Below are 13,403 nucleotides of genomic sequence, written 5' to 3' on the forward strand. Positions count from 1 at the left end.
CCCAGAACGTCAATGTGTTCCCCTGGAAGGATGCATCTGGAGTTGGAGCCGCCCCTCCCCCCAAAATGCAAGTCATCGGTCAATTATAGCCTTTCTGTACTATGGAGAGGGAAAGAGTGGCTGCTATTTCCACATCTCTAAAAAGCTGCTAACCACAGCAATGCTGAGGAGGCATGCATCACTTTAACACATTGCTGTCCCCATGCAGAGAAAATGATACAGCAAAGCATCACAGTAGTAGTAGAAGCCTTAGGTAATGAATACTATAGAAAAACAAAAACACCAGGGAGTTTTGAAGGGCATTTTGTTTCTTTTTTTTTGTCAACATTGTGTTTTATCTGTTATGAAAACATTGACAGTAAAAAGTGTACTTGATACCCCCTATGTGTTTTTTCCAATGTCCAGTTTGAGATGCAAAATGATTGGTAACACTCTGTGAACCAACTGTGTGTAATGTGTTATGAATTGCTGTTATAAGGAGCCAAGATTATATATTTGCCCAATCCCAAAACAACCCTTAATCCCTACCGCCTATGAACTCGTGGAAATCTGAGGCTTTGATAAATGTAAGCAATATGGTAAAAATTCCATAGGGTTTGATTTAAAATTGGGTCAATTGGGTTAGTTTGGGTCATGTCAGGAAATTCTCCATGGCCTATAGAAAAGCTTTTAATGTATTAAAGGGTGATAGGTGGCAGATGGTTCATATACAGTGTTACCAAATAGTTTATACAGTTGAAATATATTTGTTTTACTACTTTACAGTATATTTATTCTATAAATTGGCCATGGCCTTGTGTTTAGGCCCTCCTGTAGCTCAGTTGGTAGAGCATGGTGCTTGCAATGCCACGGTTGTGGGTTTGATTCCCACGGGGGGCCAGTATGAAAAATGTATGCGCTCACTAACTGTAAGTTGCTCTGGATAAGAGCGTCTGCTAAATGACTAAAATGTGTTTTGCAAAGCGGTGATAAACAAATACCTTTTTAAGAACAAGTGCTTGAGATTCTTTATGCCTCCATACAAGTTGCTCTATTTGGGTCTGTCTCTCCATACAGATACACTCAGTAGAAAAACAAATCCCACACACACTCCTTCCATACCCACGTAATAAGATTAACTTGCATTCCTGTTATGTTTCGAAGACAAATCACTTTAAAGTAACTTAATAAGCTACTTTAAAATATGTCATATCCAAGGGAGGAGCACAGAATGAAGTGCTTTGGGCAATGCAGAAAATAAATGTGCATGTCAGATTCCCAGTCAGTAAGTATTTCCTGGACACATAAATAATTGTGCATTTATTGGTCCAACACATGCTAGCATCTAACTCGAGTTCCAGATAAATCAGTTCATAGTCCTCATTCATAAGACTTTGGTATCCTAAATCAAATCAATTAAAATCAAGTTGACATTGGCTACGTTTACACAGGCAGCCCAATTCTGATATTTTTTTCCACTAATTGGTATTTTGACCAATCACATCAGATCTTTTCACATCTGATATTTTTCAGAGCTGATCTGATTGGTCAAAACACCAATTAGTGAGAAAAAATATCAGAATTGGGCTGCCTGTGTGAACACAGCCTTTGACTGGTGACTATTCCCCAGTCCAAACCCCATTGAAGATTAGATAGATGTAAAAGCCCCCCGTGTAGCTCAGTTGGTAGAGCATAGCGCCTGCAACGCCAGGGTTGTGGGTTCGATTCCCACGGGGGGCCAGTATGAAAAAAAATAAAAATGCATGCACTCACTAATTGTAAGTCGCTCTGGATAAGAGCATCTGCTAAATGACTAAAATGTAAGCAGTAGAAAATAGTGATGGTTCAATGGGCTTGAAGGAGCTTTCTAGTCACCAATGCTGGCCCTGCAGGATTTTGTTCCAGCCCAGCACTAACACCCATGATTCAACTAGTCAAATCAGGTGTGTTATTACTGTTAAGCACAGCCTACTACTTCTCCAGAACAGGGTCAAGTACACTGGCATACATCTGTCCAGTTTATTCAGATCTGCAAAGAGATATAACATTGGAGAGGGGGCTAGAGATTATTTTCAGACTATGCCCCTGATCAGTCCACAAGCAGTTATGAATCCAGGGTGTTCTGATATTAGGAATCCCTGTCCCATCCTAGTCTCTGGGGGCAGAATTCCCTCACGGTGACGTCGTGGTCACTGAGGCATTGTGGGTAGACAAGATTAAGAGGTGCATACTGTGTGATTCGAGGGTGACCATCTGCTCCCTTTGTTTTCTTGGAGTGCAGGAAAAAGAGATTCAGTAATCCACTGTACAACAGGTGGCCTGAGACATGGCTATAGATTCCTATGGTGTAGGAGTCTACAACCATGTCACAGGGCAACAATTCACTAGCCTGCTGGAGCCAGACACATCAAGATGGCAACCAGGTGCATGATGAGTACGCTCTGCTTCTTTCATTTATTTGACCATTACTCTCTCACTTGCCTTCCTAAATGCAATGTAAAAAGATGGGTATTTTAATATCTTCCGATCTATGAGTCTCATAGAGAGAGCATGATTCGTCTAATCAAAAACAACTTCAATTATTGTTTTTTTGTTTCTGCATTAGCTTTAGGTGAGGGTTGAAACTACACAAAATCCTTGAAGCTAGAATCCTTAGTTGTCTGTATGCTGTCGTTTGTATGTGTATACCCATTGATTATTGAAGAATATAACTTATAAATGCCTCACGAGCTTAGTTCAACTGTCATACCCATCAGAACCCAAAATATACGCGTATTTTACTCCAATGTTTGTAAACAATGTAAACAAACACAGTATAGCCTCAAAACATAGTTAAAACTATAATTTGGTATCATGGAGGGTCAGTCCTTGCATCCATAGCTCTGTCAAAGTAATAGTCAAACTGCATTTCACAGCATGCCCTGATTTCTCAATGAGTTTGGGACAAATGAGAACGCTCATTGGGTTCACAGTGTCCTCAAAAGTATTCTGTAACAGGGCTAAAATAATGCTGTCTCTTATCAGACTCCCAGACATGAGCTGCTGGTTTCTCTCTCCTCTTCTCAGCATGCTGTTCTTTTTATGGACATCTGCTGGCACTTTGGCCTGTAACAGGTTTGCCATGTGCCCCTCTAGAAGCACACTAGGCAGAGTTGCAAAGAAAAAGCCATATCCCAGACTGGCCAATAAAAAGAAAAGATTAAGATGGGCAGTCTGAGATATGGCTTTTTCTTTGCAACTCTGCCTAGAAGGTCAGCATCCCGGAGTCGTCTCTTCACTGTTGACGTTGAGACTGGTGTTTCGCGGGTACTATTTAATGAAGCTGCCAGTTGAGGACCTGTGAGGCATCTGTTTCTCAAACTAGACACTCTAATGTATTTGTCCTCTTGCTCAGTTGTGCACCGGGGCCTCCCACTACTCTTTCTATTCTGTTTAGAGCCAGTTTGCGCTGTTCTGTGAAGGGAGTGAAGTACAACACAGCGTTGTACGAGATCTTCAGTTTCTTGGCAATTTCTCGCATGGAAAAGCCTTCATTTCTCAGAACAAGAATAGACTGACGAGTTTCAGAAGAAAGTTATTTGTTTCTGGCCATTGCTGATAATGGGCCTCTGTAAGCCTATGTATATATTACATAGAAAATCAGCCGTTTCCAGCTACAATAGCCATTTACAACATTAACTATGTCTACACTGTATTTCTGATCAATTTGATGTTATTTTAATGGACCAAAAAATTGCTTTTCTTTCGAAAACAAGGACATTTCTAAGTGACCCCAAACTTTTGAACGGTAGTGGATATGTGTCACAAATGGCACCCTATTCCCTTTATACAGTAGTGCATTACTTTTGGGCTCTGGTAGAAAATAGTGCACTATATAGGGAATGGGGTGCCATTTGGGACGCAGACTATGAGTTCCTCTGTACAAATGAGTTCAGTGTTTGAGCTTTGGGGCCACATTGGACTAGTTTCAAGAACTGTTCCCTTGACTTGTGAAAACAGGTAGTTACCTCATTCAACCCTCAGCTATGTCCTATGGAAAAAGCTCAAAGGAGATGAGGTTGACTTGTTTTCATCTCTCCACTTCCTCACTTTCTTGAATCGAGGCACTTTGGAGTGCACAGTTAGCATTACTTTGGCAACTGGTTCAAGGTTTTGGAACATTTTCCAAAGTGTTGGCCGTGGGCGGATTGGCCATCAGGCAATTCTGGCAAATTTAAATGTAAATAAAAAAGGGACACGGTTGGCAGCCCATGGGCCTGTCATTTATTTTGTAATGATTTTTGCACCATTTCTCTGTTGTCATAATAATATATTTGAGCATTTACCTGATTAGTTGGCAAGGGCTGCCCCCCCACCAAGATGGGCCGGCCCGGTTTTCTGATTGGCATCAGCAAAGAGACCCGCTCTGACCGAGTGTTGTGACTGTCTGTGCTGAGAAATGATGCTAGGCTTAGCACCGACAGATCAGCTGCTGCAACAGAAGACAGTGCAGTCGAGGTAGGAAGAAAACAGAAAAAGACACACACACTGACACAGATTTAGCCTACAGCTGCCAGTTAATATTTTGGCTGTATATCGTATGAAATAGTAGGCTAATTAACACTTAGGCCTAATTAGGGAATTGGGGATTCAGGGGAACTAACTTGCAATAGCCTAAAAAGTCATTAGATTGGCTTTTATAACATATAAGCCAATAAATGTTTTATATAAGACATTAAGACACTGAGACATTAAATACAGTGATACTGCTTTTTATTAAATACAAGTCATAATGGGTACCCATTAATATAAACCGACACCAGAGTCAGTCGTTACTACAGGTCATAAACTAAGACCCACTCGCTGGCTGAAGAGACTGAGATTCAGAAGCAAATAAACATTGATAAAACAATCAAAATAGACAGAGTCCCCGAATTGACCTTTAACAGAGGATTATTTAGCAATTATTATGCATTAATTCAGTGTTTCATTGTAATACATTATGACAGTAACACTTTATTTTAAGGTTCCGTAATAAACCATTTATAAATTGTGTTAACCATTCATTAATCATTACCCCCACATTAATAAACCATTTTCTAATCATTAATAAAGTATTTTTGCAGTGCCTAATCTAAAGTGAGCGCTATTTATACTTTATAAACACTTTATACTGTTTTTGAGTGACCAGTGTAATCTCTCACAGTACCTGGTGAAAAAATAAGCACACAACACAGGGATGTTTAAGGAAATATATATACATGTGTGAATAACTAGCTTACTAACATTTACAAATGTGGGAGTAGTGATTAATAAATGGTGAGCAAACGGTTTGTAAATGCCTTATATATGGTTTACTATAGACCCTTAAAATAAAGTCTTACCCTAGGAGGTTGCTGGGCCAAGCAGCTACCTCAGCTGCTGCTGCAGCAGTCAAGTGCAGTGCAGTGGAGGTAGGAAGAAAACAGAGAGAGAGAGAGAGAGAGAGAGACACACGGACACAGATGTACTGCCAGTTTTAATAATGTGGCTCTATATTATATATGTAATAGTAATTAACCCTTAGGATGTATGAAAGACATATTTGCAATATAAGTAGTTAGGCTTCATAAGGTATTATGAACCAATGTTCTATTAGGCATTTATTCAGTAATTTTTCTTCTTTATCTAATAAATGTGTTTATTCATTCACAACTAGGATGTTGCTGGTCCCAACACAGGCAGTCTTAGCACAGGCAGTGTGGTCCCCTGGTCTTCTGGTACCAGTGCTGTGGGAAAGGATGATAGGCTTAGCAGAAACAACTCAGAGGTGAGTGCAGTGGAGGTAGGAAGAAAACAGAGAGACACAGATGTACTGCCAGTTCCTTAATATGTTAGCTCTATATGTAATAGCAATTAACAATTAGGAGTGACAGACAGACAGGCAGACAGTGACAGACAGACAGACAGACAGACAGACAGACAGACAGACAGACAGACAGACAGACAGACAGACAGACAGAGATAGTGACAGCAGAGAAGATGCCTGATTCCGTCCATCTCGATGTTGTATAATCGAATTCAATTACCTTGATCTCTGGCACGTCATGAGACTGACATCACCAGCACACATGAGTTGCATTCCAAAAACTCAAACCTGAGAGGGCCTGGAACGTTGCCATCTATTCAAGGCTTTGGTTCAAAACGAAAACAGCTGTTCACGTCACAAAAATGCATCATAATGAAATGATCAAATAAAGGGGGCGATTGACACATATTATCTTTGTTCCACTAAGATCAATTTTAAGATAGTGAGACTATTAACTTGCAGGTGTCACACAGTGAATACCAAAACGCAATGCTTTGAGCACACCTTGTGTGTTTAGAAGTGGACAATGTCACCCATTAAGCCAGGGATGGGCAACTGGCAGCCCCCCTTTTGTATGTTCGCGGATCAATCCACCCCCCCCCCCAAAAAAAAGAACTCAGTCGAGGTCTAAACTTCCTGTTGAATTAGAATAGAAGAATACACCATTTTCAAATGCGGTTGTGCATCAGCAGTTTTTCTTATGTTATGTCAGTCACTGACAGTCACTCAATCAGCCATGTCAGCTTACAATTTTTAGATTGGTAAGTTAGTCTAGCCAGCTATGTAAACATAGTAATTAATCATGGCCAAATACCAACCTGGCAGGGGGGGGCCCTGACCTCCAGGGTGCTGCCATTGATTTTGTTAATCACTCTCACTCAGATACCATATTAAAATGTTTTGTGGCCCCCACCCCCATCAAAGTTGCCCATCCCTGCATTAAGCTATTCATTATTTGAGCATTTGAAACATTGTACAATAGCATATTTTTACGTATTTACCCCCAAAACAGTAGGTACGTAACAGTCCCATTGATCTATTTCCAGCCTGTCTTTCTTCTACCTTAACATCCTCTACACTTAAAGAGACCTAGGTCGTTAATAGAATGTTCTATACCAAAGTTCGTAAACAGAACGTTAAAAAGTCAGATCTAACACTACCGTTCATATATCAGCTGTTAAAGTTCTTGACAAATGGAATGCTTGCCTCTGCAACATCTGAAGCATTCGAATAGTGAAGGCCCTTGTCTCTGTGTCATGATGAGTAAAACAGCTGTTCTTACTTCATGATGAAGCTATTGTGAGCCTTTTTTGTGTGCCTTTTCACTCCATGCTTGATAGAGGAAAGTGCATGTATACAGTGGCTTGCGAAAGTATTCACCCCCCTTGGCATTTTTCCTATTTTGTTGCCATACAACCTGGAATTAAAGTGGATTTTCTTTGGGGGTTTGTATCATTTGATTTACACAACATGCCTACCACTTTGAAGATGCTAAATATATTTTATTGTGAAACAAACAAGAAATAAGACTAAAAAAGCTGAAAACTTGAGCGTGCATAACTATGTCAAACAGCGCCCCCAAAGTCAATTAAAGCTGCTCCAGCTCCTTCAAGTTGGATGGGTTCTGCTGGTGTACAGCAATCTTTAAGTCATACCACAGATTCTCAATTGGATTGAGGTCTGGGTTTAGGCCGTTCCAAGACATGTAAATGTTTCCCCTTAGGGTCATTGTCCTGCTGGAAGGTGAACCTCCGTCCCAGTCTCAAATCTCTGAAAGACTGAAACAGGTTTCCCTCAAGGATTTCTCTGTAGTTAGCGGCATCCATAATTTTTTTCAATTCTGACCAGTTTCCCAGTCCCTGCCGATGTTCTCGGGGTGATGAGAGGTGTTGGGTTTGCGCCAGACATAGCGTTTTCCTTGATCTGACCAGAGTACCTTCTTCCATATGTTTGGGGAGTCTCACATGCCTTTTGGCGAACACCAAATGTGTTTGCTTATTTTTTTCTTTAAGCAATGGCTTTTTTCTGGCCACTCTTCCGTAAAGCCCAGCTCTGTGGAGTGTACGGCTTAAAGTGGTCCTATGGACAGATACTCCAATCTCCGCTGTGGAGCTTTGCAGCTCCTCAGGGTTATCTTTGGTCTCTTTGTTGCCTCTCTGATTAATGCCCTCCGTGCCTGGTCTGTGAATTTTGGTGGGCGGCCCTCTCTTGGCAGGTTTGTTGTGGTGCCATATTCTTTCCATTTTTTAATAATGGATTTCATGGTGCTCCATGGGATGTTCAAAGTTTTAGATATTTTTTTATAACCCAACCCTGATCTGTACTTCTCCACAACTTTGTCCCTGACCTGTTTGGAGAGCTCCTTGGTCTACAATACATATGCACGCACCACTTTTCCGTTTGATTTTTTTGTTGAATTTTTTAAAACACGTTTTTAATTTTTTTACTTCAACAATTTTGACTATTTTGTGTATGTCTATTACATGAAATCCAAATAAAAATCAATTTAAATTACAGGTTGTAGTGCAACAAAATAGGAAAAACGCCAAGGGGGATGAATACTTTTGCAAGGCACTGTATGTCACATTAGGACACGTCTAGGATGGGGCACGTCCGGAATGCAAATATTGGCAGACTTAGGACTCTATTCAATCCGTATCGCGGAGGTTCAGCGTTACAGCGTGAATGAAATTTAAAGCCATGTTCCTGCATTAGCATTAGTATTCACAGTAAACGCACGGAAATTACTTTCAGCGATAGATTGAACAGAGCCCATATTTACAGACAGAAGTAGTAATAGTATTTTTAGACATAAATACATTGAAGTGGATGATAATGAGAACCAAGGCCAGCAAGAAGTTGAAGAATGCATTCTTCATCCCCTCGTTCCTCATGGTGAAAACAGTTGTTAATTTTTCATTACTCCCTTTTCTCCCCGATTTCGTGATTTCCAATTGGTAGTTACAATGCCTTCGCCCGCTGCGCCACTGGGGAGGCCCCAGGTGATAACAGTTCTGACATAATTGGACGATATGGTGGCATCCTGCTTTGTTACAGGTGTAGGATGTTCATTTGATCACTCTTCTGTTAATGAGAATTTGGGGGCAAGGGGAGGTGCATTTGTTACATTTCTACAGTGACAACCATTCCCACCGTGCAATGCATACGCCATAGGAAATATGTGAGAATACTTGCTGACATAAAATTGATATTTTTCCAGCTTTGACTGGGAAACTACTGCAACGAATCAAACTCTCTCTATGTAAACTTGTAAAAAAAAATTTTTAAACAATTATCCTTCTCCATATTTTGTTTTACAAGTTTGCATAGAGGGAGTTTGATTCGTTGCAGTAGTTTCCCAGTCAAAGCTGGGAAAATTTCCATATTATGTGATGTCATCTATCATTGTGTTTACAGCATAAGTGCCTTTTCGTGTCTTTTACGCAGGAATTTATTAATACAATGTGTATAGTGTGTATTCATACCATATCTTTTGAAGGCTCCAGAAAGCACCCCTCATCTCTCCCATCTCTCCCCAAGGCAACATTAATGCACTGCTCCACGCACAAAGATAGATAAACAACATTCAGAATCAGAATCAGCATGATTGCTTTTATTAAGACATTCAGAGCCTCCCTTAGTGACATCGTTCCTCATGCCAAAAACCTAAGACAGTACGTATTTCCATATAGGAAAATATAACAGAACCATAGGTCTCATCATGCCAGTCCCAGTCTCACACATCCTCGTTAAGCCAGAATCATCTGTGTGAGACTCAGTGTCCTTCCACCAGCCATTCAGTTTATCAACATGGTTACATGTCCTTACATTACCATCGCACTGCCAGTGGTAGTCAGAGTAGGTGAGTGTAACATTTCACATGGAATCATTTGCAGTCCTTTTCCCCTGAATATTCCTTCTCCTTTTGCCCTGTTAGTCTCTTTCCACAGAGGTTGTCATCCCCATCTCCTCAAAATGTGACCGTTTGAATAAGAAAACTATTGAAGACAGCCAACACTCGACCACCTCCAATGTATGGCCAGCTATTTATTGAGAGACCCTTTCATTTCATTTGAAACTGAGCACTAAATAGTGTTACTTTGGTCTTTGTGCAATAAGAAGACAGGCAAGAAGATGAGGAAGGGTTGTGAAACACCTGGTTTTTACATCTGCCCATACCCTGGAATGTACGTTGGAAGCGGAACAGCCACTGAGACAACACTCAGTACTGAGTCATAGACAGAGTCAGACATTTGTGGTTAACTAAGAAGGTAATGCAGGGCAGTCTTTGTTTATATACTAAAACTATGGTCTCAAGCATTACTGGAAAAAGAGGACATCATCCAATAACAGTATTGTTATTTTGGTGATTGGTTTTTGTCCTGTCAAATTGTGGTGAATGGAAGTACATGGCAGGAGATCAATGCACAATGCATCTCTTTGGGGTCTGTGCTAGACATTTATACCTCAAAATTCCACATTACATGATCAGAATAAAAACCCTGAGTAGAGTACTGTATTATTTAACAGTACTTGGGAAAGGCCAATTAAAGCATGTGAATGGACTTAATAATTTCATAATTTACTTGACTGTTCTTGAGGTAATGCTTTCACTGCGAAGCAGTGTCTCTGTCTTAACCTCTTAGATTCATCATAGTTCTAAAGATAGCTCAAACAAACCACATATCTCTATAAAGTCTCACAAGATAGCTCCTATTAAAATCTATGTGTAATATGACTGGAACAACTTAAATTATTTGGTAATCAACACTGAAATTGGTAATTGCTGTAATGGTTCAGTTCAGAGAAGAACACTATGTTCAAAGCAAACATTGTTTCTCAAATAAGGGGGGTGATTACTCCTTGTTTACACTTACTGTAACATTAAGTACTTCCAACTTCAAGACTGCTGGGCAAATGTTTGTTGCAACAGAAAGAACAAGGAATCTATCAATAACCCAGCAAATTACAATCGCATGCATGCATGCACGCACACACACACCATGATCAACGGGTACAAAGCCCCTGTGCAAACTCAACTGGAGAGGAGATGGTATGGACTCTGTCATGGTTTTCATACATTACACTAAAGGAGTTCAGTTTCTACCGTCTGCTTGGAATTGTCCAAGCATTAAGGCTACACATGCCTGTCTTTAACCCTCTACAAATAATTATTAAATACCACCTATCATTTAACATATTAAGATTTGTTGCAAACACCTTAAATAGATGGTATCGTATACAAACAAAGAAACATATTGGTCATAACATAGCAAAATTGGTGTATTTATGAAGAAGACAATGGTGTAAGTCCCTTGAAACCAAGAATTTCAACTTCGAATTTCAGCCTGGAAAGTGACTATTACGTGAAGTGCACAAATTGGCTTCCCCAGCCTCTTCAAGTACATGCCCTCTTTCTGTCCGAGTCTACGAACCTCTTGGCCCATATTCAAGCCAAAATAATCAGAAAGTAATCTTTATAAGGCAGCAACCCCAACAACCCCTCTCTTCTTTCAAGCCAGGGTTTGTGTTACTATCATGGTCCACCATGAAGAAAGAGAATAAAGAGATACATTTTCCCAGCTACAGCCTGCTGGGCACACACTGGTTGAATCAACATTGTTTTAATGCAATTTGTCAACGTATTGTGGATGTGGAAAATACATTGGATTTGAAAAAGGTCATCAACCAGTACTGTTTTCATCTAATTTCAACCAGTGTTGTAAGCATTGAAATTACGGTAAAACTTCAACTTGAATACAATAACTTAACCTGACTAACAGGTTGTTACATCAATCTAATTTCAACATAATCATCAGAACTATGTATACGTTGAAAGTGCATTAAAAATTCCACACAGAAACGTACCAAATATTTTTCATCCTATGTTCATCCTGGTTAAATGTACAAAACATTAGGAACACCATCCTAATATTGAGTTCTATCGCCCCCTCCCTTTTGCCCTCAGTTCTTGACCAAAACCGGTGCGCCTTGCACCTACTACCATACCCCTTTCAAAGGCACTTAAATATTTTGTCTTGCCCATTCACTCTCTGAATGGCACACATACACAATCCTTGTCTCAATTGAACAGGTGACATCAACAAGTGATCATAGCTTTCACCTGGTCAGTCTATGTAATGGAAATACCAGGTGTTCCTAATGTTTTGTACACTTAGTGTGGTTGAAATTCAGTGTTGGGGAGTAGTGAACTACATGTAGTTCAACTAGTAATTTAACTACATTTGCAGTAGCTTGGTGGTAGTTGAACTAAAGTCAAATCTAAAGTCAAATCAGTAAATAATTACTTTTTTGCCATGCAGTGTAGATAACTACTGGAAATACACATTACTCTTTTTGCTAAAAAATAAAATAAAATATGGGTAAAGTAGGAAATATTTGTTTGGCTTTTCGGCATCAGACCTGCCAAATTCTCACTTGAAACATTGTTATCGTGTTTAATAGGCTAAATTACACATTATATTAACATATGACCCCAAAGTGAACTGTTCTTGCAATTTGTAGTCTATGACATTTCATCTCTCTCTCTCTCTCTCTCTCTCTCTCTCTCTTTCTCTCTCTCTCCCCGCTGTCTCTCTCTCTCTCCTTTTTCTCTTTCAGATAGTACTTTGGATTTATTGAACAACTTTCTCAAAGTAACTTTAGTTAAGTAAACTATATTTTTCTTAAGGGTAGCTTCAGTGTAGCTTAACTTCTTCCAGTGTGATGTAATTGGTAGCTTGGTAAACTATATTTTCAGAGTAGCTTCCCCAACACTGTTGAAATTATGTTGAATTTTATATTTCATTAGACGTATTTCATTTGACCTTGTTTCAATGTTGATAGTAAAATGGTAGGTTTGAATCAACGTCATTGTTTCAACTTCATGCCATCAACCGAAATAAAGAGGTACATTCGGCATCCTAATTAAAAGGCTAATGGTAACTACTTATACTTCTAAACTTCCAAAGATCCAATCAGCCATGATAGTATACCTAGCGTTGAAATTATTGTGTCCTTTGGGCAAATCAGATGTCAATGTAGCTTACATAATAAACCCAATCTCACTCCAAATTTACTTTCACATACAGCTTGTGTAAGAAAAGTCAGAGGAGTTACTTTCAACTATTCAATGGTATTTAGGTAGTCTATGCAAATGATTATGGAAGCTGATCAATGTCTAACTGTGTTGACATGATAGCTCAGCTGAATCACAGCTTGTTTCCAAAGCTAAGCAGGGTACATAGAGGTAGGCATCTGGATAGTAGACTTGTTCTCACTGAAGTGCGCTACCCCTCATGTAGGAGTCACTGTTCAGGCCCGAATCATTGGACTGTGGCTTCACATTTTATTTCAACATACCTCTATTTAGGTTGATGGCATGACATTGAAACAATGATGTTGATTCAAACCAACCATTTTACTATCAGCATTGAAACAAGGTCAAATAACGTATGTCTATTCAAATATGAAAATTCATCATCATTTCAACCACCCAAGGTTGAAGATTCTTGACGTTTCTACGTGGAATGTTCAACGCAATTTCAACGTATACATAGTTCTGATGAATATGTTGAAATTAGATTGATGTAACAAC

Source organism: Coregonus clupeaformis, unplaced genomic scaffold (genome assembly GCF_020615455.1).
Source record: "Coregonus clupeaformis isolate EN_2021a unplaced genomic scaffold, ASM2061545v1 scaf0067, whole genome shotgun sequence".
NCBI classification, from domain to species: Eukaryota; Metazoa; Chordata; class Actinopteri; order Salmoniformes; family Salmonidae; genus Coregonus; species Coregonus clupeaformis.